The 20,018-nt window shown below is 39.9% G+C and overlaps 1 long non-coding RNA gene across 3 annotated transcripts in view; it reads right to left on the reverse strand.

Annotated features, from left to right (window-relative positions):
• The window catches only part of LOC109547422 (uncharacterized), a 243,337-nt gene that overhangs the window by 209,567 nt on the left and 13,752 nt on the right, over positions 1-20,018 (reverse strand). Inside the window, exons 3-4 of one of the 3 annotated variants that reach the window (XR_004528532.2) lie at positions 9,872-10,089; positions 9,243-9,718 (exon numbers count right to left, since the gene is read on the reverse strand). The exons of 1 other annotated variant lie outside the window; for it this stretch is intronic. This is a non-coding gene — a long non-coding RNA (uncharacterized lncRNA). Of the gene's footprint in view, positions 1-9,242; positions 9,719-9,871; positions 10,090-20,018 lie in introns of those variants that run through there. One more of the 3 variants, XR_012324279.1, reaches the window with a different exon arrangement.

The raw sequence follows: 20,018 nt of genomic DNA on the forward strand, positions 1-20,018 counted from the left end.
ATAGTCCGGGAGACAGCGTTTTAGATAGCTCTGAGGAACTGGTCCAAAGAAGCAGGGGGCAAGGTCAGTATATATGTGATTTTGGTGAAGGGGGATACATGCAATCAAGCACACATTTTGGCAGAAAGTTGCTGCTAGTACTGTGAAGGTTACTTCTAGTCACGAGGAGCAGATGTCTCCATTAATGATTTTAGTGCTTTTCTAGATGTGAGGAGATACAAGAATTTGGGCTCATAAAATCTTCTCCTGAAATATCTAACTACCTGAACACCTGTTCTGTCAGCTTTCCCTAGACCACAGAGTGCCTCATCCTTGATCTCTACCCTGAACTGCTTTCAGGGTGTGTTGAAGGTCAGTGGCTGCAGCAGCTAGTGACTTAATCCTTGTCGAGGCAGATGGCAAGTGTCAATTTTTAGTTGGCACAATAAAAGAATGAGATGTATTATAAGGAACAGGCTCACGTGATTATAGAGGTTAAGTCATACCATCTGCAGTCTACACGCAGGAGACCCAGGAAAGCGGCTGGTATAAATTCCAATCTGAGTCTAAAGGCCTGAGAACCAGGAGTGATGATGACCTAAGTTTCAAAGGGCAGGAGAAGACTGATGTCTCAGATTTAAGTCAGGCAGAGAGACAGAATTTGCCATTTCTCCATCATTTTGTTCTACTGAGACCCTCAATAGGTTGGATGATGCCCACCCACAGTAGGGGAGGGCACTCTGCTTTATTCAGTCCACCAATCTGAATCTAGCATTAGAAGATCTGATTTGAAGTCCTGACTATATCACTATTCATGTCCTTGAGCCTACGTTTCTTCCTCTGAAAAATGAAAGCAGTAACACCTCACTCACAGTGTGATGGAGTAAGCAAATGGATATAAAATAGATGTAAATGTACCTTGTAAATTTTAAAGTGGTTTAGAAATATAAGGTACTATTACTTCTGTTTCTTGTTAGTGCCACACAGGAAGCTATCAAGGCCAGGAAAGTACAAATTTAAGCCAAAACCTTTGTCGGGAATTCCCTGGTAGTCCAGGGGTTAAGACTTTGTGCTTTCATTGCTGAGGGCCCGGGTTCAGTTCCTGGTCAGGGAACTAAGATCTCACAAACTGTACAGTGTGGCAGAAAAAAACAAAAAAAACAAAACAAAAAAACAAAAACAAAAAACATTTGTCAAAGTGATTTCATTGGAGGAAACAATGTAAACAAGCTTAATGAGCTGTCTTATGCTTTTGGACACATTTGTAGGTAAAATATTACCAAAAAGTATTAAATGAAAGCCTCTACTAAAGACGTTATGCTAAAACAGACATAAATCCATTCAGTAAGAATTGATATAGATAGGCAAAACCAGCAATGCCTGAACTGTTATCCAAGCAAACTGTCTCAAAAATTAAAATAAGCAATTGGAATTACTATCTCAAAACCAGGACAAGTGAATGTAATGGGAGTGCTTGTCCTAGAGCATCTAAATGTTCTTTGCCATATCCCTGTAAATACCTGGTTAAACGAATAACTTATTTCAAAAATGGAATAAGCCATTCCTTATGTCAGTGATAGGAAAGACATCTAGAGAAAAAGAAAGAATAGTTATGGAAATGAGCACACGGAATAGCTCCTACTTTAAAAGCTATGTAGACTTAGGCTTCCCAGAAGTCCCAGACCTGTCATTCTCCTAGCTACTATCACTCCTTACACCAAGCTGTCAGGTTTGAATAACAGAAAATCTTCTGTTGCTTTCTCTGGTTACTGAGTTCACTGAGAGACACACAATTTAACTATTCCACCTTAGTCTTGGTTCTTTCTTCCCTGACAGATCCACCTTCTACTGAGAATGATCTTCCACAGCATTGGGAAAGGACAGTTGGAGAAAAAGAGTATAAGAAATTTGAACTAAGGGTCTGGTAAAATAGTTAAATGATAAAATTTAAGGAAAAACAATTTCTCTGAATGAGCGTTTTCTCCCAAGTCTTCTTAAGTTGGTTAAGACTCTACCAATCTATATTGGTCACTTAAGCTCAAGAATTTGCTCATCTTCGATCACCTTTGCTTCCTTTATCCCCACAAGTTATTAATTGCCAAATCTTATTATTTATAGGCACAGACTGTGGGAGTAATATCTCTCATCTCTTCCTTTTTAGGCCCTTTTAACATTCTAGTTTGTTTCCACATTATTTTCGTGAAATCATTACAATAGCATCCCAACTGGCCTCCCTCCTCAAATTTTTCTCACACTCTAATCTATGCAACACTACCTGATGTATCTCCCCTATTCACACCATTTTCCAAACCAAAATCCTTCAGTGGCTCAACATGGCATACAAAATTAAGTCCAAATTTCCTAGGCTAAAAATTAAAAGTCTGAAAATTCCAGGTGTTGGAGAGCTTGTAAAGCAACAGGAACTCTCAGATACTGCTGGTGGACGTGTATAGATAGGACTATTTTGGAAAGCTGATTCCCAGAATCTACTAAAACTGAATATGTACATATCCTGTAACCCCCAAATTCTACACAAACAACAGTCATTTTGATACATAAGTTGTGGTGTGAATATTCTTACACTGGAATACTATAAGACAATGAAAATAAACTACAGATACATTCAACCGCATGTATAATCTCATCAACAGTACTGAGTGAAAGAACTTAGACACAAAATAATAAATACTATCTAATGACATTTCTATAGAATTCAAAAACAGGCAGCATTAACCTACGGTGGTAGAAGTCAGTGGTGTTTCCTTCAGGGAGAAAGAAAGGCGCAATGTTTGAGAAGAGGCATGAGTGGGGTAATGTGTTGGTAATGTTCTATTTTTGAGATCTGGATAGTGGTTTTTCTGATGTGTTAACTTTGTAATAATCCACTGAGCTGTATACTTACGTTGTGTGCATTCCTTTGTACATTTTTTTAAAAATATAAGTTCTTAGCTCAGCTCTTAAGGTTGACCACAATCTTCTCCCCACCTGTTTCTCCAATCTCTCTCTCGCCTCACTAAATGTTATGCTTCAAATATGTCTTAGTCATTTCAGGCCACTATACAAATTATCATAGACTGGATGGCTTAAGTAACATTTAGTTCTCACAGTATGGAGGCTGGGAAGTGCCTTCAGATTCATTGTCTGGTGAGGGCCCACTTGCCAGTTTGAAGATGGCCATCTTCTTACTGTTGTCTTCAAGTGGTGGAAAGCAGAGAAAGGAGGCAAGTTCTTTCAAGTCTCTTCTTAAAAGAATGCTAATCCCTTAAAAAGACTTCACCCACATGACATAATTACCTCCCAAAGGCCCCATCTCTTAATACCATCTCACTGGCGGTTAGGGTTTCAACATATAAATTTGAGACGAGAGAGGTAACAAATATGTAGTCCATGACAAACTCTGCTGATTTATTCACTCATCCCAGAAAAGGTTCTATTTTTTTTCCCTGACCAGGGATTGAACTTGGGTCCACGGCAGTGAAAGCACCAAGTCCTAACCACCGGACCGCCAGGGAACTCCCCAGGTTCTGTTATTTTTTAAACTTGTTACTTTGCTCATGCCATTTCTCACTGAGAATCATCTCCCACATCTCTTCATATCAAAATCCTACCTGCATCGGCATGAAAACAGACACACAGAACACATAGATCAAATGAAACAGAATAGAAACTCAGAAATAAATCCACACATATTTGGTCAATTTATAACAAAGAAGCCAACAATATACAATGAAGAAAGGATGGTCTCTTCAATAATTGGTGCTGGGAAAACCACACAGCCACAGGCAAAAGAATGAGACTATACCACTATCTCACGCCACACACAAAAATCAACTCAAAATGTATTAAAGACTTGAGACCATAAAACTTACTTACTTAAAAAATTTAGCTTACTTTTAGTAAGATCTGAAACCATAAAACATCTAGAAGAACATAGGGGATATGATTTTTAACACTGGTCTTGGCAATGATTTTTTTGGATTTAGTACCAAAAACAAAGGCAACAAAAGAAAAAATAAACAAGTGGGACTACATAAAACTAAAGACTTCTGCACAGCAAGGGAAATGATAAATGAAATTGAAAGGCAACCTATGGAATGGGAGAAAATATCTGCAAATCATATATCTGATAAGAGGTTAATATCCAAAATATATAAAGAATTCATAGAACTCAATAGCAAAAGCCCAATCTGATTTATAAATAGGCAGAGGAACTGAGTAGACTTTTTTCCAAAGAAGACATACAACTGGACAACAGGTATATGAAAAGGTGCTCAACATCATTAATCATCAGGGAAATGCAAATCAAAATCACAATGAGATATCACCTTATACCTGTTAGAATGGCTACTATCAAAAAGACAATGGATGACAAGTGTTGGAAAGGATGTGGAGAAAAGGGAACCCTTGTGCACTGTTGGTGAAAATGTAAATTGGTGCAGCCCCTATGGAAAACAATATGGAGGTTCCTCAAAAATTAAAAATAAGACTATCTTATAATCTAGCAATTCCACTTCTGGGTATACGTCTGAAGGGAAAGAAATCACTATCTTAAAAAGATATCTAGGGACTTCCTTGGTGGCACAGTGGTTAAGAATCCACCTGCCAATGCAGGGGACATGGGTTTGAGCCCTGGTCCGGGAAGATCCCACATGCCGTGGAGCAACTAAGCCCATGCACCACAACTGAGCCTGAGCTCTAGAGCCCGTGAGAGCCACAACTACTGAGGCCTTATGCTGCAACTACGCCTAGAGCCCATGCTCCACAACAAGAGAAGCCAAAGCAATGAGAAGCCCGCGCACCACAATGAAGAATAGCCCCCGCTGGCCACAACTAGGGAAAGCCCGTGAGCATCAATGAAGACCCAACACAGCCATAAATTAATTAATTAATTAATTAAAAAAAGATATCTGCACCCCCATGTTCATTGTAACATTATTTACAGTAGCCAAGACATGGTAACTACCTAAGTATCCATCAACAGATGAACGGATAAAGAAAATGCAAAACAATGGAATATTATTCAGCCGTGAAAAGAAGGAAATTCTTCCCTTTGCAACATGGATGGACCTTCAGGGCATTATGCTAAGTGAGATAGGTCAGACAGAGAAAGACAAATACTGCATTATCTAACATATATGTGGAATCTAATGTGTGGAGGTTTTGTCCACATCATCAAGCAATTTTCAGACACCAGCTAGGTGTTCTACAATTCAACTTAATTCTGACACTGTCTACCCAAAGATAGTATTAGATTCCACAAGTTAAGGGATCAATCCCACAAGACTGTCCTCCACTTCAGGTGCCAATCACAAACCCAGGTCATTACCTAGGCTTCTGATTAACTGGCTATAAATCACAGGTTCCCATGACCCTCTCCTTGGGTCCCATTAATTTGCTAGAACAGATCACAGAACTCAGGGAACTAGTCTGCTTGCTAGACTGCAGTTTATTACAAAAGATATTAAAGGATACAAATCAGCAACCTCGTGAAGAAGTACATAGGGTGAAGCCCTTAACAAAGGAGTCTCTGTCCTAGTGGGGTTTGAGGCCTGACTTAGTAGTATATAGTAGCATTTTGGTTCACCAACCAGGAAGTTCTCCAAATCTCCCCCTTTTGGTTTTAAGGAGGATTCACTACACAGGCATGATTGATTGAATCACTGGCCATTGGTGATTGATTCAACCTCCAGCCCCTCCCCAGAAATCAGGGGGTGGCACTGAAAGTTTCAACCCTCCATTTAAGGTTGGTACCACAGTAACTACCCCAACCCACATTTTTAGGGGATATCCAAAAGTCACCTCATTAACATAAACTCAGCTGTGATTGAAAGAGGCTTGTTATGGATAACAAGACACTCATTTCACCTTTATGGCTCCGAAGTGTTTTCAGAAACTGAGGACAAGAGACCAAATATTATAATAAAAAATGTTCCCATTGCTCGTATCACTCAAGAAATTCCAAGGGTTTTGAGAACTGTGAGCCAGGAAGCATAGACGAAGACCAAATATGTACAAGAAATACACCTGAGTGACCAATTATATATTTCTTACAAATCACAATATTGCACAGCCCAAGACAAAATTGTGTTGTGAAACCAGAAGTTGTTTCTTCCCCAACTTTTTTCCATTTTTCATGTCTTCCTCCACTCTCACCCCTGCCCATACTGTCTCCTTCCTCTTTTCCCTTCCTTCTCAGAGATCAATACTGACACAGAACTAACAGGATGTAGATAGATAGATAGGTAGATAGATAGATAAAGATTGACAGACTCAAGATGTAGTATAAGAAATTGGCTCATGTTATTATGATGGCTGACAAGTCCCAAGATCTATAGTTGGCAAGCTGGAGACCCAGGAGAGCCAGTGGTGCAGTTCAAGCCCCAAAGCTGGTAGGCTTAAGACCCCGTAAGAGCCAATGTTTCATCCAAAGATAGGAAGAGACTGATGTTCCAGTTCATCAGTCAGGCAGGAGGAGTTCCCTCTTACTCATGGGAGGGTCTTCCCTTTTTTCTATTCAGGCCTTCAATTGATTGGATGAGACTCAGCCACATAAGGCAGAGCAATCTGCTTAACTCAGTCTACCTATTCAAATGTTAATTTCATCCAAAAACACCTTCACAAACGTACTCAGAATAATGTTTGACCAAACATTTGAGCACCCCATGGTCCAGACCAGTTGATACATAAAATGAACCATCACAACTGCCTTCCCAGCTTTTCCCTCTTATTTCTGGAAAAAAGTACTATATTGTTCCTTTAGAAAATTTATACATCTTCACTGTCAAATGTATAGATTGTATGGGATTGAACATTTTCACCTCCAACTCTAAAAGAGGACCCTAAAATGGTCCAGATATTCTATCCACTTGACCACAGTGCTTGGTACAGAGACAGACAAGAGTTAATAGAGTTAATGGGCTAATAATAACAATCATTAACATAACAAATATTACCCCACTTAACCATCACAACACCCCATTGGGACATATGCTCCCAAAAAGAAGAGAAAGCTTTGAGAGAAAACAGAAGCTTTGACTCTTTAACTGGATTTAGTAATGTAAAGATCTGACAACGGGAACTGCCCTCTCCATTATGCTAATAAGGAAAGTCAGCCTGAGAATAGAAGCAACCCAGAAGGGGCTCTTGGTGATATAATATGAGCACTGAATCAAGTTGCACATGAAGCCAGGCTCACCTGTGGACTTTTCAGTTGCATGAGTCAGTAAATTCCCTGTTTTTATTTAAGCCAGTTTGAGTTGGGTTACTGTCACTTGGAACAACAAAATTCATAACTGATGTAGAAACTGATACCAAAAGTAGGGTGTTGTAAGTGGCAAACCCTAGAATGTGGAAGTGACTGAATCCATGTAAGTACAAAGGAGGAAACTGAGAATCCCTAGTGGACTAAGTAAATAGGATCAGGGATGTGCATGTAACCCAAGCCTAGCTACTGACATGTTAGGAAATATTAGCTGGGGCTTCTGGGAAAAAGAAGCATTGACTCTTCAAATATATTTGATGGTATTGAAATATGTGAGCCACAGAAAGGGAGCCTGGATGAGATAGAGACAATCTAAAGGAAGCACAGCCTAAAGACTAATCCTGGTAATAATTTTTGAACCCTGAGTCAAAGTGTATTAGTCTGGGTCCAGTTAGGAGACAAAAACCATATAGAAAGATAAACATGGAAAGCTTGATATTAAAAATTATTAAACTATACTAAGTGAGTATAAGACATAGGCAAATTTTATATGGTACCCTAGGGCTGAGGAAGAATATCTAAGGAAGGATAAAACTTGGGAGGGGGTCTCATCCCCAAGGCTGGGGTTCAGACCTTCTAGAAGAAAGCATAGTTTGTTACACTGGATAACTCAGAAATGAACTGGGTTTCCCAGACTGGAGCTGTTCTGCAGTTGCTGGGCAATTAGGAAGCAACTCTGTGGAGTGCAGGTAGGTAAGCAGCAGGTAATCTGCAATGGTAAAGGACAGAAACCTTCTGGGCACAGTCAAAGCAAGCAAGGCTTACAGAGGGAGCAGTGGCTGGCTTGATGGAAATCCTCTAGGGCACTGGCAGTTTGCACAAGAACTTACAAAGGGAAATGGGGCACTGATTCAGACAGGAAGGCTTTAGAGTGCTAATATCCACGTCAAGTGCACAGCAATTAGGTTATTGCCAGGCCAAGGCTGAAAGGTTACCAAATGACCATGTTCTGGGCATATGACTGGGACAGAGATTTGCCTGATACCCACACTGCTAGCCCACCAGGCATCAGCCAGACAAGGTAGGAGAGCACCTTCCTCCTGCAAGGTCCCTCCAGCGCCCTCTACTGAGAAAGCTTAACACAGGTCTCACTTTAAAGGAGAAAAACACTAAAAGAAACTGAAAGGTGAATTTGAAGCCGAGAGGCAATAATTTGATAAGTGGCACACAGGCCATGAGAGCCAATAAATTCCATTTTTGTTTTAGACACTTTCTATTGTATTTTCTGAATATTGCAATTGAAAGACTGCTGACTGATATAAGACCCAGTCCTCATACCATCTATAGCTAAGTTGAGTTTTTCATTGAACATTGCATTCTTTCCTGACAGTCTTTCTGCCACCATTTCCTACCAAAAATCTTTCTGCCCAGGTGTCGTTTTTTTAGTTAGAATCCTACTTTTGTCACTGACATACATGTTAGCCTATCAATAACATTTTTATTTTAATAAGAGAATTCAAGAAAATGAGGGCTTTAAAAGAGAAGGATGATGGAGTTTTTAGGTACCTTGACAAGTTGATAAAAAAATACTTTAGGGACACTGGTACTTCGGGTTCTTCTCCGATAATTACACTATTATCTATAATATAGTCAGAATTTTCCAGTCTTTCAATTCTGTCTGGTCCTTCTAGAATTCTACAGTGGCAACAAAACGTGACCTAATAAGGAATGATTTATTTTCGGTATGAAAGAAAAGAAATCTAAGTAAGCAACCATAATGGTCATAGACTATTTAGGTAAAAAGACAATTGCTTTTTATGCTTTTTTTTAAAAAAAATAAACAGAACTGCCAGGGAACAGAATTAAGGAAGCAAAAATTTTACTCAGTACTCTTAGTGATTAAAATACTTATTTTATGGAGGTCTCCAAGGGATTTATAAAAGTCCTTAACTGGACAATACTGGCATTTTGAAAAGCTGGATTTTAAAACTTAGGTATATATATATATATATATATATATATATATATATATGTTTTTAGTAAACATCAGTAATTTTTCCTAAACTCCTTAGTAGTCCTGTATATATAATGGTAAAGCTGGTCATTTTTTTTTCTTGGTAAGTGTTTCTTAGTCCTAGGGCTTTATAACCACAAAGTTTATTATTAAAAAGTTTTAGTTCACCTCAAATACTTTCTGTGCTATTTGGAAAAAGTACCTAGGGGGAAATTCACGTAAGAAGAGTAAACCCAATTTAACAGAAAACATGGAAAATTGTTGACGAAGTGCTTTATGTGTGCCTGTGGTTGGCCCAGAGGAAGCATCGGACTGGCTCTGGGAGTGGGAGGCAGAGTGAAAAGATGCAGTGTTTCCTCCTCTATCCGCTTGTGTTGGTTAAATGGATCATTTTATTGTCAGGTTGGTTGAGACTGAATGTCAACATTATACAGGAAGATCCCAAAGGTATGCAGTACAGGGGATGCTGTTGCAGCTTCCTTCGCTTGATGCTATTAAAGGAGCTCACAGTCTGTAAGATAAAACTTAGAAAATCTGAAGGTCAATAAGTGCCTATTTTTACAGCATGAGTTTAAGTTCAAACTCTTCATGACTTTATGTGTGCTTCTACAGAAAAACCATATCTAAAACAACACTCTGACAGATGAAATTTACCAGAGAAATGAAACAAAATTTACCTGTGAACTGCTGTACCAATTGGTAGAGTTTTTTTTCCTTTCAATAAGAAGAGGAGGGGGATCTTCAAGATGGCAGAGGAGTAAGACATGGAGATCACCTTCCTCCCCACAGATACATCAAAAATACATCGACGCGTGGAACAAACTCCTACAGAACACCTACTGAACGCTGGCAGAAGACCTCAGACTTCCCAAAAGGCAAGAAACTCTCCCCGTACCTGGGTAGGGCAAAAGAAAAAAGAACAAACAGAGACAAAAGAATAGGGACGAGGCCTGCACATCTGGGAGGGAGCTGTGAAGGAGGAAAAGTTTACATACACTAGAAGCCCCTTCATTGGCGGAGACTGGGGGGTGGGTTGGGGGGAAGCTTCGGAGCCACGGAGGAGAGTGCAGTGCAGAGGGCAAAGTGGAGAGATTCCCACACAGAGGATCAGTGCCGACCAGCACTCACCAGCCCGAGAGGCTTGTCTGCACACCCGGCGGGGCGGGCGGGGGCCGGGAGCTGAGGCTCGGGCTTCGGTTGGATCCCAGGAAGAGGACTGGGGTCGGCTGCATGACCACAGCCTGAAGGGGCTAGTGCGCCACAGCTAGCCGGGAGGGAGTCCAGGAAAAAGTCTGGACCTGCCTAGAAGGCAAGAGACCATTGTTTCGGGGTGCGCGAGGAGAGGGGATTCAGAGTACCGCCTAAATGAGCTTCAGAGACGGGCGCGAGCCGTGGCTATCAGCTTGGATCCCAGAGACAGGCATGAAATGCTAACGCTGTGCTGCAGCCACCAAGAAGCCTGTGTGCACCTCCCCTCCTGGGAGAATGTGCAGCCTGCCACTGCCAGGGTCCTGTGATGCAGGGACAACTTCCCCGGGAGAACACATGGCGCGCCTCAGGCTGGGGCAACATCACGCCGGCCTCTGCCGCTGCAGGCTCGCCTCACATTCCAATTGTTAACTACCTACATACCCCTCCCTACCCCCGGCCTGAAGGAGCCAGAGCCCCCTAATCAGCTGCTGCTTTATCCCCATCCTGTCTGGGCGGGAACACATGCCTGAGGGCGACCTATATGCAGAGGTGGGGCCAAACCCAAAGCTGAACCCCAGGAGCTCTGCGAACAAAGAAGAGAAAGGGAAATCTCTCCCCAGCCTCAGGAGCAGCGGATTAAATCCCTACAATCAACTTGATGTACCTGCATCTTTGGAATACCTGAATAGACAATGAATCATCCCAAAATTGAGGAGGTGGACTTTGGGAGGAACTGTAGACATGGGGTTTGCTGTCTGTGACAGATTTGTTTCTGATTTTTATGTTTATCTCAGTGCAGTTTTTAGGGCCTATTATCATTGGTAGATTTGTTTATTGGTTTGGTTGCTCTCCTTTTTTATTATTATTATTTTATTTTAATAATTACTTTTACTTAATTAATTTATTTTTTATATTTTTCTCCTTTTTCTTCTGAGCTGTGTGGCTGACAGGGTCTTGGTGCTCCGGCCTAGTGTCGGGCCTGAGCCTCTGAGGTGGGAGAGCCAAATTCAGGACACTGGACCACCAGAGACTTCCCAGCCCCACATAATATCAATCGGTGAGAGCTCTCCCAGAGATCTCCATCTCAACACTAAGACCCAGCTCCACCCGACGGCCAGCAAACTCCAGCGCTGGATGCAAATGCCAAACAACTAGCAAGACAGGAACACAACACCACCCATTAGCAGAGAGGTTGCCTAAAATCATATTAAGTTCACAGACACCCCAAAACACACTACCAGACATGGCCCTTCCCACCAGAAAGACAAGATCCAGCCCCACACACCAGAACACAGGCACCAGTCCCCTCCACCAGGAAGCCTACACAAGCCACTGAACCAACCTCATCCACTGGCAGCAGACACCAAAAACAATGGGAACTACGAACGTGCAGCCTGCAAAAAAGGAGACGCCAAACACAGTAAGTTAAACAAAATGAAAACACAGAGAAATATGCAGCAGATGAAGGAGCAAGGTAAAAACCCAGCAGACCAAACAAATGAAGAGGAAATAGGCAGTCTACCTGAAAAATAATTCAGAGTAATGATAGTGAAGATGATCCAAAATCTTGGAAATAGAATGGAGAAAATACAAGAAATGCTTAACAAGAACCTAGAAAAACTAAAGAGCAAATAAACAATGAGGAACAACACAATGAATTAAATTAAAAATTCTCTAGAAGGAATCTATAACAGAATACCTGAACAGGTATTCAGATAAGAATAGAAGAACAGAAAAGTGACCTGGAAGATAAAATAGTGGAAATAACTACTGCAGAGCGAAAAGAATTGAGGACAGTCTCAGAGCACTCTGGGACAACATTAAACTCACCAACATTCAAATTATAGGGGTCCCAGAAGAAGAAGAGAACAAGAAAGGGACTAAGAAAATATTTGAAGAGATTATAGTTGAAAACTTCCCTAATATGGGAAAGGAAATAGTCAATCAAGTCCAGGAAGTGCAGAGTATCCCATAGAGGATAAATCCAAGGAGAAACACACCAAGACACATTAATCAAACTATTAAAAATTAAATACAAAGAAAAAATATTAAAAGCAGCAAGGGAAAAGCAACAAATAACATACAAGGGAATCCCGATAAAGTTAACAGCTGATCTTCAGGCAGAAACTCTGTAAGCCAGAAGGGAATGGCAGGACATATTTCAAGTGATGAAAGGGAATAACGTACAACCAAGATTAATCTACCTAGCAAGGATCTCATTCAGATTCGATGGAGAAATTAAAACCTTTACAGACAAGCAAAAGTTGAGAGAATTCAGCACCACCAGACCAGCTTTACAACAAATGCTACAGGAACTTCTCTAGGCAGGAAACACAAGAGAAGGAAAAGACCTACAATAACAAGCCCCAAACAATTGAGAAAATGGTAATAGGAACATACATATCGATAATTACCTTAAATGTAAATGGATTAAATGCTCCCACCAAAAGACAGAGACTGGCTAAATGGATACAAAAAGAAGACCCGTATATATGCTGTCTACAAGAGACCCACTTCAGACCTAGGGACACATACAGACTGAAAGTAAGGGGATGGAAAAAGATATTCCACGCAAATGGAAGTCAAAAGAAAGCTGGCGTAGCAATTCTCATATCAGACAAAATAGACTTTAAAACAAAGACTATTACAAGAGACAAAGAAGGACACTACATAATGATCAAGGGATCAATCCAACAAAAAGATGTAACAATTGTAAATATTTATTCACCCACCATAGGAGCACCTCAATACATAAGCCAAATGCTAACAGCCATAAAAGGGGAAATTGACAGTAAAACAGTAATAGTAGGGGACTTTAACACCCCACTTTCACCAGTGGACAGAACATCCAAAATGAAAATGATCAGTGGGGTTTATCCCAGGAATGCAAGGATTCTTCAATATATACAAATCAATCAATGTGATACACCATATTAACAAACTGAGTGATAAAAACCATATGATCATCTCAATAGATGCAGAAAAAGCTTTTGACCAAATTCAACACTCATTTAGGATAAAAACTCTCCAGAGAGTAGGCATAGAGGGAACCTACCTCAACATAATAAAGGCCATATATGACAAACCCACAGACAACATCTTTCTCAATGGTGAAAAACTGAAACCATCTCCACTAAGATCAGGAACAAGACAAGGTTGCCCACTCTCACTACTATTATTCAATATGGTTTTGGAAGTTTTAGCCACAGCAATCAGAGGAGAAAAAGAAATAAAAAGAATCCAAATTGGAAAAGAAGAAGTAAAACTGTCACTGTTTGCAGATGACATGACACTATATATAGAGAATCCTAAAGATGCTACCAGAAAACTAGTAGAGCTAATCAATGAATTTGGTAAAGTAGCAGGATACAAAATTAATGCACAGAAATCTCTTGCCTTCCTATACGCTAATAATGAAAAATCTGAAAGTGAAATTAAGGAAACACTCCCACTTACAACCAAAAGAATAAAATACCTTGGAATAAACCTACCTAAGGGGACAAAAGACCTGTATGCAGAAAACCGTAAGACACAGATGAAAGAAATTAAAGACAAAACAAACAGATGGAGAGATATACCATGTTCTTGGATTGGAAGAATTAACACTGTGAAAATGCCTATACTACCCAAAGCTATCTACAGATTCAATGCAATCCCTATCAAACTACCAGTGGCGTTTTTCACAGAACTAGAACAAAAAATTTCACAATTTGTATGGAAACACAGAAGACCCCGAATAGCCAAAGCAGTCATGAGAAAGAGAAATGGAGCTAGAGGAATCAGGCTCCCTGACTTCAGACTATACTACAAAGCTACAGTAATCAAGACAGTATGCTAATGACACAGAAACAGAAATATAGATCAATGGAACAGGATAGAAAGCCCAGAGATAAACCCATGCACAAACGGTCACCTTATCTTTGATAAATGAGGCAAGAATATACAATGGAGAGAAGACAGCCTCTTCAATAAGTGGTGTTGGGAAAACTGGACAGCTACATGTGAAAGAATGAAATTAGAATGCTCCCTAATACCATATACAAAAATAAATTCAAAATGGATTAAAGACCTAAGTGTAAGGCCAGACACTATAAAACTCTTAGAGGAAAACATAGGCAAAACACTCTATGACATAAATCACAGCAAGATCCTTTTTGACCCACCTCCTAGAGAAATGGAAATAAAAACAAAAATAAAGAAATGGTACCTAATGAAACACAAGCTTTTGCACAGCAAAGGAAACCATAAACAAGACGAAAAGACAACCCTCAGAATGGGAGAAAATATTTTCAAACAAAGCAACTGACAAAGGATTCATTTCCAAAATATACAAGCTCACCCAGCTCAATATCAAAAAAACAAACAACCCAGTCCAAAAATGGGCAGAAGACCTAAACAGACATTTCTCCAAAGAAGATATACAGATGGCCAACAAACACATGAAAGGATGCTCAACATCACTAATCATTAGAGAAATGCAATTCAAAACTATAATGAGGTATTACCTCACACCAGTCAGAATGGCCATCATCCAAAAATCTACAAACAATAAATGCTGGGGAGGGTGTGGAGAAAAGGGAACCCTCCCACACTGTTGGTGGGAATGTAAATTGATACAGCCACTATGGAGAACAGTATGGAGGTTCCTTAACAAACTGAAAACAGAACTACCATACAACCCAGCAATCCCACTACCCTGAGAAAACTGTAATTCAGGGATTCATGTACCACAATGTTCATTGCAGCACTATTTACAATAGCCAGGACATGGAAGCAACCTAAGTGTCCATCGACAGATGAATGGATAAAGAAAATGTGGCACATATATACAATGGAATATTACTCAGCCATAAAAAGAAATGAAATTGAGTTATTTGTAGTGAGGTGGATAGACCTAGAGTCTGTCATACAGAGTGAAATAAGTCAGAAAGAGAAAAACAAATATATGTTAACACATATATATGGAACCTAAAAAAAAACAATGGTTCTGAAGAACCTAGGGGTTGGACAGGAATAAAGAGCAGACATAGAGAATGGACTTGAGGACACAGGGATGGAGAAGGGTAAGCTGGGACAAAGTGAAAGAGTAGCATTGACATATATACACTACCAAATGTAAAACAGATAGCTAGTGGGAAGAAGCTGCATAGCACAGGAAGATCAGCTTGGTGCTTTGTAACCACCTAGAGGGGTGGGATAGGGAGGGTGGGAGGGTGACGCAAGAGGGAGGAGATATGGGGATATATGTATACACATAGCTGATTCATTTTGTTATACAGCAGAAACACAACTTTGTAGAGCAATTATACTCCAATAAAGGTGTTTAAAAAAATTTTTTAAGTAAAAAAAAACCCCAGAACAATAGTAACAGTCACTTAGAATGTGTGAAAAGTCCAAGCCCTAACAATGGATGGTAATTTAATTTGAAATATCAGAAATACATTCTATGTTCATTTAGAAAATTGTGACTGGGTTATATATAAGGAACATTCATCTATTCACTCCACAAAAATTTATTATCTATTATATGCCAGTAGACCATAGTTCCTGCCTGTGTAATAGTCTGTCTAGCATATGAGAAAGTTTTATTGTTGTAAACATCTGTGATTATCATGTGTTAAATGGGCACCACACTTTAAGAAAAACATAATAAAAATAATAATCATTTTTATTTAGTAATATAATTTCCAAAAAGTTCATATATATATAATCAGTGATAGTATCCAATATATTTACTGACTGGTACAGCAAGGCTCCAACAAACCAAAATGGAAATAGAATAAGATTGATTTTGGAAGAAATCTGTGGAGTACAGAATCTCAGCCATTATGTCCACTTGTATGTGTGGTTTGAAAGTTTCCACAGAGCCAGGGACAGGACCTTAAAATGGAATGTGTTGCCACACCATAAGCAAGATGAGGGCTAACAAGAATTCATAATATTGGCAAATAGAAATTGATCATTAATTCATATTTACTACATGTATACCATGTGTCAGAAACACATTTGGAGGTATAGAAGAAGTAAAATAAGTCCTAGGATGATGGCAGGGATTTGGAAGGAAAGAAACAGGATGATCCAGAAGGAGAAAGAATAAATGAACTTCAAGGAGATGTCGTGAAGGAAATTTTTCACAACTATCACAGCTATTTCCTCTGTGAAGTATTCAAGGTAATCTGCTAAGAGAAAATAGTGCAGCATTAAGTGCAAAAGTTGTTAAGAGTAGTAACAAATTACCAGCATAGGGAATGGGTAAGGATATGTTAAGATTTGCTAGACAATACTGAGAGTCAGTAGTTGGAAATCATAAATGTATAAGGCAGGCAATCAGCATGGTTATATGATTTGTTTCAGTATTATTCAATGCCTAGTCCCAGGACCAGAACAAACAGATGGCTAGATTATTCTAGAATTGAGGATTAGGATAATGGAATAACAAGGTCAACACTCATATAGTGTTGAGAACCGAGAGTACTGGTGAGAGAGATTCAGCTGAAGTACCATGGGTTGACAGCTGGATTGAATAAGGAAATGAAGTCAACGGAGGCTTATCGATCAAGAACATATGAAGCAAACAAAGTAGAAGAATCAATGAGAGTGAAGAGCAGCTGCTTCCCTGCATAAAACCTGCAGAAGGGCATTCTGCGGCCTGGAAGAAGAGTTTATTTTACTTCTGATAACAAGGTTTTCTATAATCATGTTTGCCTAGCCAGTTCATTTCTCATTCCTTCCCCCAAATACTCCCAGGAATCCACATGTCCTGGCATACCCAATGGCTATGCTGCTGCTGTTCTTTCTGAAGAGCTCCTTCTCTTCTCCTAAATCTCCATTCACCTGCTGAACTTCTCAGCCTTCAAGACTCATCTCAAGAATCTTTTCCTTTCTAAAGTCTCCTGTGGTAATCTGTCTGCAAAAAAGAGCTACCAATTTTCATCCCATCCCAGTACACTAATGCCATTACTCCAACAAAAAAACCCTTGATTATGGGCAAGCCAATAGAATGCTAAAGAACTGGCACCAGCTTAACACAACTACCATGCTATAAATTTCAGGCTATCCTGCATGGAGTATAAGATATCATGCAGAGAAGAAGGCCAAGGGAGGAGAGCTGACATATAGCACCCATACCCCCAGACATGTAAATAAGACCTTCCTGGCCCTTCCTGCCCATTCCAGCCACCAGTTGAATGTAGGTGGAGCCCAGTCAACCCACAGAATGGTAAGAAATGAATCAGTGCTATTTTAAGCCACTAAATGTGGGGTTTTAGTTATATAATTATAGATTAATGATATATCTCCTATTTTCAACTCAAGTGCAACCGCTCAAACTTTCCACTGTATCACACTACTGTACCTAAAATATACCTCTATTATTTTACTTACCACACTAGGATTGCAAAAAATGTTTGCATATCCACTCCCTTCCTATTCTGTGAAATATCTCAGTAAAATTTTATGTATATATATATATCTATGTCTATATATATATGTATGTATCTCCTAAATCCTAGCACACAACATATGATAGATACTCAATAAATGATGTGAACTAAGTTGAATCTAAATTGAGTTAGTGGGAGGGAGAGAGGGAGAAATAAAGACGCTATGCTCAGTCATTGGAATTTCATGGTTAAATATTTCACAAGTGGAGTAGTTTCTAGAAAAATATGGAAACATGTTGGAGGTGAAGTTGGCTCAGGTACAATCTAGGAATTGAGGTAAGAGTGGGTGCATCATTGAGGATGTGGACTTGTGGCCTAGTATGGTGATGGAATTTGTGTAGAATGGAAAATGGTGATCCTGAATGGGGAGAGATTGTGAACTTCAGAAAAGGAGAGGCTGTGAGTGACAGGTTTTCATAATTAAAACAATGCTCTTAAAGCAACAGTGGACAATTAAGATGATGAGGGTCCAATCTTCTGCCCAACATACGCTCAAGAGAGAAAAAGTAAATCTGTACTCCATAAGCGTACTATAAGTAAGTATATTATTCTGGTTTTCCAATAAGCCATTTGAGTGCAACTTCTCAGTCTCCTCCCCCTGAATCCTTTTGTTCCATAGCCACTGAAAACTTTCTGCTCAATCCTCTTCCATACACCTATTCTCTGGGCTATCTGAGTCACTTTTATGGCTTCAACCATCACTTAATCTGAACTTTCTCACCCCATATCTTTCATGAGCTTCAGGACTGTTATTTCCAATTCTCTTCTGAATATCTCCACTCTCTGGCCTTTCGGATATATCAAAGTCAAGATGTTAAAGCGCAAACTGATTCTTTTCTATTCAAACCATGATTTTCCTCCTGTATTTCCCAGCCCAGTAAATGACATCACTGCCCACTTGGTCAGTACAGAAAGAAACAGCACAATGTTTTTTTTTTTTTTAAAACAACAAAAAATGATTTATTTGCAACACAGCTCAGTCCCCATCATTTCAATACAGCACAGGAGTAGGAAAGAGTCACACTGCAAGCGTCATTTAGTCCAAGGCAGAGCTCCATGCCTCCCAATACAGCAAGCCCATCTACCCCAGAGACCCATGCCCGGAGCCCAGCTGAACACACAAACAGGCGAGCTCAGAATGAAGTCGGCCCCAGGCCTCATCACATTTCACCCTTCCCCCACAGGCCTTTTAAACTTCCTAACTGCAGCCTTCTACCCCCTCCACGTCCAACCAGGCCAAGTCCCAGCCTCCTAGCCACCAGGGAGCTTTCTTTGTGGGATCATTATCAGGGGTTTAAGGGTTACCTAAAATGAGAAAATACCCTGTGAAATCTATTGTTCCATAGAAAGTTTAAAACGACTCCCCCATACATAATCCTAATCAGCAACGACAGCTCTTCATCTCTTCACTGTAGACAGGTGATTTTGAAGTGACTGTCATCTCAGCTCCATACACATTTCCCTACTGGCCTTATTAAAGACTGCTCTCCTCACCCCAGGGTATAAAGGAAACCCAGGTATTTCCCCCAGGTTCAGAGCCTGAGAGGAAAAGCCCTGATGGCTTAGAAAAAGATTCCCTTCCTTCTGTTCCCCTCAAAAGATTTTTATGGAGATTATTGCCTAAAAGTTTTCTAGCTTGGGTTCTGGGATTAGTCAAATAGAATGTGCTTGAATCTGTCCTTCATAGATTACTACCCACATGATAACTGGCAAATTGCTTAACTTTTCAAAGCTTCAGTTTTTGTCATCTGTTATAATCCTCAAAAGCTTGTGAGGAGGATTAAATAAATGCCTATCCAAACCCTCATAACTAAACAGGCAAACTAGACCTCTTGAAGCCATCCTTAACTTTTTCCCCTTCCCTTAGCACCCAACTCTCCCAAGCAACTGACCACAAAGCTCTATTAATTGTTTCTAAAAGGTATCTTGGGACTTCCCTGGTGGTCCAGTAGGTAAGACTCCAAGCTCCCAATGCAGGGAACCTGGGTTCGATCCCTGGTCGGGTACTAGGTCCCACATAAATGCCGCAACTAAGAGTCCACATGCCGCAACGAAGATCCCGTGTGCCACAACTAAGACCTGGCGCTGCCAAAATAAATAAATAAACTTTTTTTTTTAAAAAAAAGGTATCTTAAAATATGCCTTTGTCCATTGTCACTTTCACTGCCCTAGCATAATACTGAAACGTACT

Source organism: Tursiops truncatus, chromosome 1 (genome assembly GCF_011762595.2).
Source record: "Tursiops truncatus isolate mTurTru1 chromosome 1, mTurTru1.mat.Y, whole genome shotgun sequence".
Lineage (NCBI taxonomy): Eukaryota > Metazoa > Chordata > Mammalia > Artiodactyla > Delphinidae > Tursiops > Tursiops truncatus.